The sequence below is a fragment of the Arachis ipaensis genome, chromosome B03, assembly GCF_000816755.2.
Source record: "Arachis ipaensis cultivar K30076 chromosome B03, Araip1.1, whole genome shotgun sequence".
Lineage (NCBI taxonomy): Eukaryota > Viridiplantae > Streptophyta > Magnoliopsida > Fabales > Fabaceae > Arachis > Arachis ipaensis.
The window spans coordinates 17,992,945-17,993,364 of NC_029787.2; positions in this window are offsets into that span (position 1 = coordinate 17,992,945).

A 420-nucleotide genomic window follows, 5' to 3' on the forward strand; every position below is an offset into this window, starting at 1 on the left:
TTTTATCAGCCATGTGAACTTTTGGATATCATTTCGGTAGTTTACTCTTTTGTTTATTAACTTCAAACAAAAATATTTATAAAATTAGCATTTGGGTGTTATTTAATAGCAAATTCTATTTAACTCTTGTTTATTTTAAAAGAACTCATTTATCCTCTTGTGATATTAGTAAAAGTCTAAATATTTATTCTTCACTACCATTTCACATCTTTAATTCTTGTATTACTTACTTGTCAATAATAAAAATATTTTCTTACAAATTTACCTATTCTTAATTTTTTTTTATTTAATCTATTCCCACAAAACTACACTCGAATCACATACTATATTTTACATTTGAAAATTTGGCATTTAATTATTTTTATTACATGATATATAGTTAAAGAATATTACATTTATGTTATCTTAACTATATTAGAA